We start from the raw sequence: 12,357 nt of genomic DNA on the forward strand, positions 1-12,357 counted from the left end.
TGATTTGTATTTATGCATATTGATGACTTATAGTTCACTATTAGTCTTGTTAAATTGAATGTGATTCAGTTTCATGGTTAACTTGTGAATGATCTCTGATTTGAAACTAAGTCAAACATCAGTTGCAAGTTTGCTTTCATAAAAGAATGTGGATTCCTATATGAGTGATTGGATTGCAATTTAGCTTTAATACAGTCTTGTCTAGCTGTGAATTTAGTGATTGATTCACTTGGACTCGAATCTATACATGATGTTTAATATTCTTTATCATGCTCCTGTCAAACATATATATGAGGTTTAAACCTCTGTATTTTGCTTCTGCAGGATAGATTAGGATAGCTAGGACTAGATTAGAGTAGTTAGAAGTAGTATAGATAGGATTTAATACATAGAGGTTAGATGTTTTATCTTTGTTGATTTAATTGAAGTCTTCCTCCCGGAAGCAATCTTTCGACATGTTCAAACAGTTTATGGGGTCCCTTAATACCCGTTGGAGCTAGCCATTCCAAACAAAAGTAGTTATAATTGGAGCTTGCGATCGAGTTAGTTCCCCTTGTTGGCATTGTGCACATTCGCCATGTCAACAAATTGGCGCTAGAAGGAGGGCTGAACTGCCCTCTCCAGCTTTTCAAGATTTCATCTACAAGTGCCATGTATGGATTCAAAAGGATTAATGTATGGATCGTAAAGGTTGGAGAGATCCTGCCACACATTTGAAAGATCCTCATTTTGAAGAAATAGAGACCCCTCTAAGCCCTGTATCGGGTCACCCAAGGAAGAGAGACTATGGGAGTATCCTGTCACTTAGGAACAACCTGTCAGAGCATTTACTCAGACTTACGCTCGTTCCCTCTCTCAGCTTCCCATCTTTCACTATTTACCTCCGACAACTAAGAGAAAGCCAAGGATCTTTACCCTGAGTGAAGATACATCAATAGCCACTTCTCTCAAATACATTGTGCTAGAATCCTTGCAAAGTATCGACACCCCTTGGGAAGAAATTCCTGAGGATTCCCCTTCTAAAGGTAACTCCTTGCTTTATTTTGAGAATCCTAGCGGAGAAGCCTCCAACCAAAACTTCCCTGTCCATAGTATGGCCAGCGTTCCCCCTCCATGTGGAAATCAACCTCCACCTCCTCCTCCGGGTGGGAATAAACCCCCACCTCCTCTAGGAGCACTCCCTCCCTAACTTGCATAGGATGCTGTAGCGGTACCCAGGCAGCAACATCCCTTACCCAAAAATACAAAAAGAGTGTTACCCAATTTCGACCCTGAGCAGGGAGATACCACTGATAACCATATTCGCTCTTTCTTCCTAGCCTTGTGCAGGTTGGGGGTTGCTGATGAAGATGTGGTGTGTTTCCTATTCTCTTTTACTTTGACTGGTGCAGCCTCCCCATGGTATTTCAGTCTGAGAATAGGGTCGATTACCTCTTGCGATGCTTTTAAGCAAAACTTTTTGGACTAGTTTGGTGATGACAAAACACCTGTGGCCTTTGTTTTAGAATTATCCCATCTGAAAATGGAAAGCAAGGAGAAAGTTAAGGATTTTAACATCCGTTTCAACACCTTGTTCAACAGAATCCTAGCCACTGCTAGACCTATGGAAGAGGTGCTAATGGAATTCTATATCTCTGCTCTCCCTGTCCCTACAGTGATGTGGGTTAAAAGGAGTAATGTGCAAACCTTACAAGGTGCTATCGATGAAGCGGTGAAAGTTGAAAATGAAATGATCAGCCTCACAGCATGCCACCCTACAACTGGAGAAAAGACAGCCTCTCAAACATCCAAGAAGAATAATGGAAATGATAACAAAGGGGCTGAAACTAAAGAAAAGGACACCATGGATGTGGAAGGGTTGCATCAGATCATTAAGAAACTTACGAACACAGTCATTGATATGAAAAAGAGTCATGGAGAGAGTACTACTAGTAATGGAGGAGACTATAACAACAAAAAGCCCTTCAAGCCTTTCTATCGTAAGAAAATAGAAGGTGGTCATGGTCAACTTGTGCTGCCTACTCCACCCAATGAAGGGGCTTTAAACACAGAAGAGTTGGCTCTTATTGGATCACTCATTAATAAAGAAGAACCTATACTGGAGCTCAAACCATAATAAGGAGATGAGGAGGAATACCAAGTAGAAGAATCCTTGGATGAGGAAACCCAGATTAATGTGCTATGGGATTTCCATAGTGACGACAATGACGATGAATGAGATAACATTGCAGAAATCAACGCTAATGAAATCCACACGCGAAGTAAAGGGCTGCTCCCAAATACGACAAAGTCCTTAGACCGAGCAAAGCAAGATGTTTTCCCTGTGAAAGCATCTTCTCCCAGAGTTCCTGTCGAGAATAGTAGACCTGGCAGTCAATCCAAGAATGCCCCTGTTGCAAGTCATCCAGAGAAAGAAAATTCATCTCCCACTGTAACAAAGGCTACTCAAGACGGTAAACTCCCATCTGAGAATGGAAAAATAGGTATGTTTACTCTGCCATATCCTATTTATAACATTGATTACAATATTGTGGATGATCTCAAGAAGCCTAGGGCTAATATCACATATTTTGACTTGTTGAAATTAACACAGTAAAGAGATTTGCTGTTGAAAGCTATGAATGAGCGGAACTGCAAAACCCCAACCACCTCAAGCACCCAAACCAAGAAACCAATGTCCAAACTTGTTAGTACGACTAGCGCAGCCCAAATACCATCAACTATGGAGGCCACGTTGTCTAAAATGAATCGAAAGCCCCAAGATGTCAGTGCAGCCATGATAGGGAGGAAATCAAAATCTATGACTCCACCCTTCCTTATCACATTCGAAATCTTCAACATGAATGTGCATAATTTCTTGGTAGACTCTGGCGCCTCATCCATTGTTATGCCTCACGCTGTTGCTAAGAGACTTCAGGCAATACTCGATAAAACTGAAACTCGAATTATGCAGTTGGACAAAACGAATGTGAGAGTTATTGGGGAGCTGAAAGATGTGTTGATTCGGATGGCTGCCAAGCCTCAATACACTCAAGTCATTGATATAGTGGTAGTGGATATACTTGAGGCTTATGGGATGCTGATTAGTAGGGACTGGTCATCAAATCTATAGATATTTCTCAACTGATTTGTCCCATCTTTTGTTGCCTCCTAGGGGAAAAAGTGATATGCTGAGAGCGGACCAGGAAAGATACATGAAGTACATGGTAATGGAACCAAACAGCCCCAATGAACCTGTAATGTTCTATAACTCTATCCTTGGGAATTACAGTTCTGATGTTTATGCCACGGAAACCTGTTTCGGGGAGTGCCATGCAGAAACAGTCAAGGAGGCTTTGACAAACACACAGTTGGAAGAAAGAATTAAACACCCCCATAATCCAACTGATGAATTACCTTGTATTATAGTAGATGATAGGACTAATTTCATAGGAAGTAGTTCTTTTAGCATAACATTAGAGTTTATTTTTGGGACACTTCACTTTGATGACTCTAACTGTCTTGAAAGTGCAGGCACTGGGAGCATTTTCATTGGCCCACTAGGGAACCAACGCCTGATGGCCAGCTAGTTGGAATGCGCGCACACCAATAACATAACAGAACATGAAGGCTTGCTGAAAGGCCTGAGAAGAGCCATTGAAAGGAATATAAAAAATCTCAGAGTTTTTGATGACCCACAGATAATGGTGAACCAGGTAAAGAAAAGGATACACTATAGTCTGCCACACCTGGTGAGGTACCAACATGAGGTGTTCGAAGGTGATAATCAAATCTGTGAGTTCCTGCATTGCAAAAGAACACTAGAAAACACAACCATTAACAAAAAGGAGCATGAAAAACTTATAAATGGAAGTGAAGATGAGGTGATATCTTTTAGAAAGAAATTTAGGTAAGCACACAAAATTACAACACTCATGGCTAAGCCCATTCCAAGTTGTGGAAAAAATTGGTCATGGAATTTACAGATTGAAAACCTTACAGGGAGAAACTGAAAAAATCCCTGTTAATGGCCAACATCTCAAGAGATACTTCTAATAGCCACCACATGGTGGTTACCCCCTGAGTAGGTTAGAGTTCATTTCATTTTGCTGTTAGTGTAGTTGTATTCCTGTCCTTTCTTTTGTTTTCTGCAAAGTCCATTTTCCTGCTGTTTTGAATCACATTCCTTTTTAGCCAGTTAATGGTGGTCCTCTAGTCTCGTTCTACCTTTCAAAATTTCCCTCATTCACCACTCTCGACCTTTCCCTTCCGCATTAACTTTCTGATGATTTTTTTGTTCCTGAATCCTTCATTTCCCTGCCAATCAAACAAACGTTCTATCAGCCCATAAGCACTTGAGAATCAGTAGTGGAATGCAAACAGAAACCCCTCATGGGCATCTGTTGGGAACTATGTGAGATCTGTTGATAACTTGGATATTTGAAGCATGTAAGGACATCTGTATAAAACAAAAAATGTGTAACTACAACTAGATTGGCATGGAGGAATGCTGCATTTAAATAAATCCCACTCAGACCTAGCCTATAATTGCTTGTAAGGTTTACAGTCATTCTCTCTTGGTCCCATCCACCACACTAAATGGTCCAATACCTGTTACTCACAAGTAAACCTCCTTTCATGGGCTAAGCTCACTGTCTCATACCCTGTGGAAAATATAATTGTGCTCTAGTCCTTGTGCTTGAAACTGGAAGGGCTTATCTGAAAGAAAATGAAATGTCAAGTCCTTGTGCCAAGTTGGAAGGACACGTTGTTTGGGAAGCCGGTTAGAGTAAGGATTGTTGCTGGGCTCAGATTACCGATTGACACAACAAGCCCAACCTTGCTTAAGTGGTTTAAAATATGGCATGATCCATGACTGCACCGCATTCAATCAATGAAAATATAACACTAAAGTTCTCATATAAAGTGCAAGATAAACATGTCTACATCAAGCTTGATGAGAAATAAAGAGCTGAGGTACACACCTAAATAGGCATGGATAGACCAGTGACGGCCCCAAAGGGATTTTTGAAAGTGGGAAATAGGTAAAGGAAGGTCAATAAGCCCCATAATACTGCCATTGGAGAATACTTGTCAAAATCATATCAGCAAGTAGAAGATATTTGTCTCTATCCCTTCTGAAATAGTTAATGTTTAAGTGGAACCCATGCTTATCCATCTATATAGTTTGCATTTCAAGTTTATCTTAACATCCTGATGTTTTATTGATCCGAAGGTTATCAGGAAACAAATATAATTGGTTCGCCCAACGGTTTTACATTTGTTGTGGCCACAACTATCACCCCATTAAAACATGCTCTGATAGCCAATTTTAAATGGGTCCCCTTGAAGCTGGATTTTTCACTTCCCTGAATGATCTGCTTTCATCTCATAAACTCTAACTCCATGCCGGGTTAACCCTTCAATTCTTAATGGTCAAGACCTCCCCTTGAAAATATCTCTGCAACATGATTTATTTATAACTTGCACTCTTGTTCCCTCTTCGGACCTCCCTCAATCCTCATAAGTGTCTCTGGAAAAATAGGCCTATATATATAATCGCCCCCATCCTTACTATGGTCGTTCGTGCACTTAACGCACAAAACCCTTTATTGCACCTCATTCGCCTTCGTAACTCTTTATGGCCGAAGTGATTTGCAAAGCATACATGAATCATCCCTTTTCTCTCATCGCACTTCTCCTTGATCAAAGGCGAAGGCTGGTTTATCATGAATGAATAAGAGAGATGCGAGTAAGTCCCCCACCGCATCGAAAATCGCTAAATGGCCAAGCCCCAAAGCTATATATAAAGGGCGCATAAATATTTGGGACCTGATGGCCATATTGACAGAAATATATTATGTTTCGGGGCCGGGACCCATCGCTGTTGGCATTTTGGCACAGGTGTGGCGCTACGGTACAGGTGTTGTCCTTGATGGCAACTCTCTTTGATGACAGATCTCAGTCCAGACTACAAGAATGAAGAGAAATTTCATATACGCAGGTTCATTAAGCCCAAGTTGCGTATACACGCCGGTACGCTATATACTAAGTCACGGATACGCAGGCTCGCTATATACGAAGTCGTGTATACACGCAGTTTCATGAACAGAAAAAAGCGTACATGTCGAGAAGCTTCCCTTGGTCCATGGTAGTTAGTCCTCGGTACTTGAGCCTATGTTTTTGGACCAAAGTATCTCGATAGTCGTGTTGATCCCGAGTTTTGAAGTTGATGGTATTGTATTACTATGGTTTTGGACCGTGGTATTGAGAAGGGCCTAAGGCTATATAAGGAGAAGAAGATCATTAGGCAAGTGCACTGAAAAAGTCTTGAATATCTGATAAACAAAGAGATCTAGTATGCAGGTTCTGGGTTGCTTGATCTAAGCTAAGGAGAGATCACACTGATTGATGGAAGACTAGATCTAAGGATAGATCGGGATCAAATGGTTTGAAATGAACTATCGGTATATGGTTGATTACGCATATTTTTAGATCTGCATACTGACGCAATGTTATGTTCTGGGTATGACTGATGTCTGGTACAACTGCAAGTTATGAAAAATTATTTTTAGATCTGTACACAGGTTGTCTTTGGTAAAAGCGCGTGTATACGCGGGTTGGTTTCATTGAAGTAGCGTATATCTTTTGAAGCTTAATTTTTGGGGTTGCAGTTGGGTCTGACTGTTATTGTAGAGTTCTGTAGTCTGCTCTGTGTTCTGGTGACTGGGTGTTGACAGGGTTTCAGTGGTTCAGTGATTCAAAGATTGATGATGCTAGTATTGGTTGTTTTGTGCTTCAATGATTTGTTATGAAAAGTGAATGAATCGTGGTCTTCAGATTGTAATGTTGTGCTTCAGGAGTATCCAGTCTGAAAATTGATGAAAAGTGGTACCTGAAGGAAAGAAGATTGTAGGCCAGCACCTACGTACTAGTATCTTAGCTAGTACAAGAGCAAAGGGGGTTGGAGCTCCCTTCCAGGAGAGTTTGGAAAACGAGAGAAGGTTGTAGCCTTTTGCAGGTTGTAGCCTGCGTACTGGTATAAGGCTGCACCAGTACAAAAGATTGTAAACTGAAGTTTCTTATTAAAGAAAGATAGAGACGACTTGCAGCAGGTGGTTTTCACCCACATTGGGTTTCCACCTTATATCATGGTGTTCATGTGTGTGGCTTTTGTGTGATGATTTGTTTTGTTATACTGCACCTGTTTACTTTTAATATGGTTAATAATGTCCTGATGCATTTACTGAAGATAAATTAACTGAATCATAAGATTTCTGGTTATACGCTGGTTGCTTTAGACACAGTAGCGTGTACACGCCGGTTCACTTAACTGAAGTAGCGTATATGTTTCTGAGTATTGAAAAAGTTTTATTGATCTGATAATACTGATTCACCCCCCCCTCTCAGTATTATTTCCAACAATTGGTATCAGAGCAGGTCCTTCAGAGAAGCTTGATCGCTTGAAGGTAGATCGTTCATCATGAGCAACTACGAGAGAGAAGCATCAATCAGGCCACCAGTTTTTGATGGGACAAACTTCAATTATTGGAAGGTAAGAGTTACTACCTATCTTCAATCTCTTGGTACAGAAGTTTGGGACATCGCAGAGACAGGCTACACTTTTCCTTCAGCTACTCCTACAGATCCAGCCGAGAAAAAGAAATATGAAACAAATGCGAAAGCTGTCAGTACTCTATTAGGATGTATATCCTAATCGGAATTCATGAAGGTAATGCACTATAAATCCGCAAAAGAAATATGGGACAAAATTGTCACGAGCTATGAAGGAGATGAACAGGTAAAGCGTGCTAAACTTCAAACTCTCAGGATTAAGTATGAGACTCTCAGAATGTATAATGATGAAAGTGTGGCTAACTATTTCCTTAGGGTAGATGAGATTGTTAATTGCATGAAAAACTTGGGTGAAGAAATAAAAGAGGCTATTGTGGTTGAAAAGGTTCTAAGATCATTGTCCCCCAAATTTGAATCTAAAGTGTCTGCAATAGAAGAAAAGGAAAATCTACAAATTCTTACTATGTCTCAGCTTCACGAAATTCTAGCTGCTTATGAAATGAGAAAAGGAGGTCCATCAGACAGAAGAGAAGCTGCTTTCAAGGCTTTAGGCAAAGAAGATTATTATGAAGCAAGTCACGTGCCAGAAGATGAAGAAGAAGAATCAAATTTTGTCAGAAATCTTCAAAGGGGTTCTGGAAGGTTCAGAGGTAAGTTACCTTTTAAATGCTTTGCTTGTGGAAGAGTAGGTCATTATGCTGCCAAATGCCCTCACAAAGATAAGAATGACAAGGGAAAGGAACCTGTTAAATGGAACAAGAAACAGAATAAAAAGAAGAAAAGCTATTACACTCATGAAGATAGTGATGGTCTTTCAAATAGTGACGAAGATGAACAGGGTAATAGATATAAACTTTTAATGGCTTTTGAAGATGATGACTACATGGATGCTATAGATGTAGAAGGCTTTTGTGAAGAAATGAATAATCTCAAAGTTTGCTTAGAAGAGAAAAATGCTATTATTGATTCTCTACAATGTCAACTAGCGGAAAAGGAAAAACATCTTGAAAAATTGGAATGTGAGATTGTTTGTCTTAGAAAGGAGATTGAGAAAACAAAAGCGATTAATCTTAAATTTGTTAAAGGATCTGAAACCTTGGATGAGATTATCAATGTGCAGCGTTCTCCTCTGATCAAGACAGGTCTGGGATATAATGGAGAAACATCTCAAGCTTCTACCTCTAAAAGTTATCTTGATGCAGCAAGGAGGAGCGAGAAAAGACCAAATAAAAGTCATCAGGTGAATCAGGGACAGTTTACCTCAAGAACAAATAAAGACTATCAAGAAATTCGGGGACAAGCTGCGTTAAGGACAAACAGAAGCTACAATCAGCCACAGGTAAAATCTTCCCAATTTGCCCCAAGAATGGATGTTAATAGAAGCTACAATCGGTTGGATGATAGATCTGATTATCGCAGAAATTTCTTTAATGGCCAATGTTTTTCTTGCCATAACTTCGGTCACAAAGCAGCTCAATGTGTTGCCTACAAGACAATCATGACTAGAGAAGCTCAAAAGCAAAGAAGTATGACTGGAACCATGAAAAGGACTTATAACAACTTTTCGGTTCTTGAAAATGAAGTTGAATGCTCTATTTGTAATAACTTTGGTCATGAAGACTCTGAATGCAGGAGCAGGTTCTGGAAGACAACTCAGAAGGAACAAACCTCAAATGTCAGAACATGGAGAATAAAGGAACCACAACCAGAAAGATGTGGGATAGCCTTTTATGCAGAAGGTCAAGAAAGTCTATGGTACATTGACAGCGGATGTTCGAAGCATATGACAGGGGACAAAGAAAAACTTGAATCATATACCGCATTAGAAAAGGGAAAGAAAGTTTCCTTTGGAAACGATATCTCTGCAGCCATAAAAGGAAAAGGCGTTGCTCCGTTGAAAGAGAAGGTCAAAGCTGGAAATGTTTTGTATGTTGATGGATTGAAGCATAATCTTCTGAGTGTCAGTTAGATGTGTGATCAAGGAACAGAGGTAATATTTAGATCAAATGGATGTTGTGTTCGTGATCTTGATACAGGTGAAACAGTGATCAAAGGAAGAAGGACTCCAAATAATCTATACATATTTGAAGAAAGACAACAACAATGTTATTTGAGCAAGAATGATGAACACTGGCTATGGCATCGGAGGTTGGGGCATCTAAGCTTTCCACAAATAAGGAAAGCATGCAAATATCAGGCAGTTCGTGACCTTCCAGATATCAAAATTCCAGACAACACCATATGCAAATCATGTCAGTTTGGAAAGCAAACCAAAACTAATTTTCCTGAGAAGGAAGGATCAGCTAGCATGCCTCTTGAGCTAGTACATACAGATACATGTGGTCCATTTAGAAAAAGAACACCTCGAGGAGAAGAATATTTGATATTATTCATTGACGATTTCTCCAGGTTTGTCTGGTTAGGACTTATGAAGCACAAAGATGAAGCATTCGAAAAATTAAAATCCTTCAAAGCCTTGGCTGAAAATGAATCAGGACACAAAATTAAGTGCCTCAGATCTGACAGAGGTGGGGAGTTTACCTCGAATAAATTTTTCGATTTCTATGAAGAACATGGGATAAGAAGAGAATTCTCTACAGCTAGAACTCCTCAGCAAAATGGAGTTGTGGAAAGAATGAACAGAACAATCCAACAAATGGCTCGTGCTATGCTTGATGAGTTAGGTACTCCCGCAACTTTCTGGGGTGAAGCTGCACATGCTGCGGTTATTATTCTCAACAAAACAAATGTCCGAGTAAACAACACTCAAACTCCTCATGAGCTCTGGTGTGGTAAGACTCCTTCGGTGAAGCACTTCAAAATCTTTGGGAGCAAATGTTATATTAAGAATACTGATGAACAACTTGGCAAACTTGAACCAAGAGCAGATGAAGGCATTCTTCTTGGTTATTCTCCACATAGCAAAGCATACAAGTGCTACAATAAAAGACTTGGCAGAATTGTTGACAGTATTGATGTTGTGGTTGATGAGAAGGGATACATTCCTAGGCAAGTTCATCATGAAGACATCGAAGAAGATGAAGGCTACCCTCAAAGACAGAATGATGAAGAAGAACCTCAAGAAGAAGAAGAACCTCAAGAAGAACCAGAGGAGCAGACAAGAATAGAAGAGAAGACTCCATCCAGATATGTTCAGAAGAATCATCCAGAATCTCAGATTGTGGGGCAGAAAGAAGCAGGAGTACAAACAAGAAGAACAATTGCAGAAGCTTCAAGCTATTTGGCATTACTCTCTTCCACTGAACCACAAAATGTGAAAGAGGCATGCAAAGATGAATGTTGGGTCAAAGCAATGGATGAAGAACTTGAGCAGATTGAAAAGAATAACACTTGGGAATTGGTTCCTAGACCAAAAGATAAGAATGTCATAGGGACAAAATGGGTCTTCAAAAATAAATTGAATGAAAATGGAGAAGTAATTAGAAACAAGGCCAGACTTGTTTGTAAAGGGTATGCGCAGCAAGAAGGAATAGATTTTGAAGAGACCTTTGCTCCCGTTGCAAGACTTGAGGCCATCCGAATGTTCCTTGCTCTCTCAAGCTTTCAAAACTTCAAGGTATTTCAAATGGACATGAAATCAGCCTTTCTGAATGGAGACTTAGAAGAAGAAGTATATATTGAGAAGCCAGATGGTTTCATTCTTGGGAATGATCCAAACCTTGTATGCAGATTGAAAAAGGCTCTCTATGGTCTCAAACAAGCTCCAAGGGCTTGGTACTATCGTTTGGACAAATATCTTCACCAACAAGGTTTTTCAAAAGGATCAACAGATAGCAATCTCTATATGAAAGTTGAAAATAACAAATTGCTAATACTTGTTGTGTATGTAGATGATATTATCTTTGGCAACAATGAAGAGGCTATGAGTCAAAACTTTGCCTTGGTTATGCAGAAAGAATTTGAAATGTCATTACTTGGAGAATTGACATACTTCCTTGGATTGCAAATCCAACAAAATGAAGGAGGTATTTTCTTGTCTCAAACCAAGTACCTCAAGCAGATCTTGAAGAAGTATGGCATGGAAGATTCAAAGCCAGTTTGTACCCCCATGGTTATAGGATGCAGCCTCAGTGCAAATGATGAATCAGTAGCAGTTCACCAACCAACTTATAGATCCATGATTGGGAGTTTGCTTTATTTGACAGGTACCCGACCAGATATTATGCATGTAGTAGGAATTGTTGGAAGATTTCAAGCCAACCCAAAGGAAACTCGTCTTCAGGCAGTCAAAAGAATCTTCAAGTATCTTCAAGGGACTCAAAACTATGGTTTATGGTATCCTAGAGATACAGATCTCACTCTTCATGCTTACACAGATGCAGATTGGGCCGGAAGTGTGGATGACAGGAAAAGCACAAGTGGTGGTGCTTTCTTCATGGGTTCCAGATTAGTATCTTGGTTCAGCAAGAAACAGAGTTCGTTTGCTTTATCTACAGCTGAAGTAGAATATGTGGCTGCGGCATCTTGTTGCACACAACTTCTTTGGATGATGCAGACCTTGCAGGATTTTCAAATCACTTGCACTCCACCAGTCTCTATCTTATGTGATAATACAAGTGCAATCAGCATTTCAAAGAATCCAGTCATGCATTCAAAGACCAAGCACATACCAATCAAGTATCACTTCCTTCAGGAACAAGTGCTTGAACAAAAGGTCAAGTTGGAGTATGTTTCTTCTAAAGAACAAGTTGCTGATATTCTCACAAAACCACTGCCCAGGGAGACTTTTGAATATCTCAGACAAAAGCTGGGAGTAGTTGATGCTTCATCCTGCTGTTGAAG

Source organism: Pinus tabuliformis, chromosome 5_2 (genome assembly GCF_031772625.1).
Source record: "Pinus tabuliformis cultivar Carrire ecotype Pingquan chromosome 5_2, CPIR1, whole genome shotgun sequence".
NCBI classification, from domain to species: domain Eukaryota; kingdom Viridiplantae; phylum Streptophyta; class Pinopsida; order Pinales; family Pinaceae; genus Pinus; species Pinus tabuliformis.